Source organism: Lipotes vexillifer, unplaced genomic scaffold, assembly GCF_000442215.2.
Source record: "Lipotes vexillifer unplaced genomic scaffold, Lipotes_vexillifer_v1.1 scaffold12, whole genome shotgun sequence".
Lineage (NCBI taxonomy): Eukaryota > Metazoa > Chordata > Mammalia > Artiodactyla > Lipotidae > Lipotes > Lipotes vexillifer.
Genome location: NW_006796716.1, coordinates 5,208,878 through 5,209,324, shown reverse-complemented (window position 1 = coordinate 5,209,324; position 447 = coordinate 5,208,878).

The following is a 447-nucleotide window of genomic DNA, read 5'->3' as shown; positions in this document are numbered from 1 at the left end:
GCCGAGGGGGGGGGGGGGGAGTTACTATTATCATTCCCGTTTCACAGATGAGAAAACTGATACCTAGGAAGGAGAAGTAACTCACCCAAGGTCATCCTGCTGGTGATGGCAGAGCTGGAATCCGAATTCAGATCCGCGGACTTAAGGTTGCTCCAGGCCCCACTCTGTTCCGGGACTGCGGACCACCCCGGAGGCCAGGGTCCCCCAGCCGAGGACCAGGTGAGCGGCGGGCGGCGGCGGGCCGAGAGGTGAGAACCCCCGCCCTCCCCTGCAGGGCCCCGAGGGCTCGGTGGGCTCTGCCGGGAGACGGAGCAGACCCTCGCCGGGCCTCGGGGGCCAACCGAAGGTCCAGACCGCGGGCCGCCTGGAGGGAAGCCCCGCCCGGGAGACCGGGAGACTGGGAGACCCCAACGGTGCCTCGGCAGAGGGACGGGAAACACGTCTTCC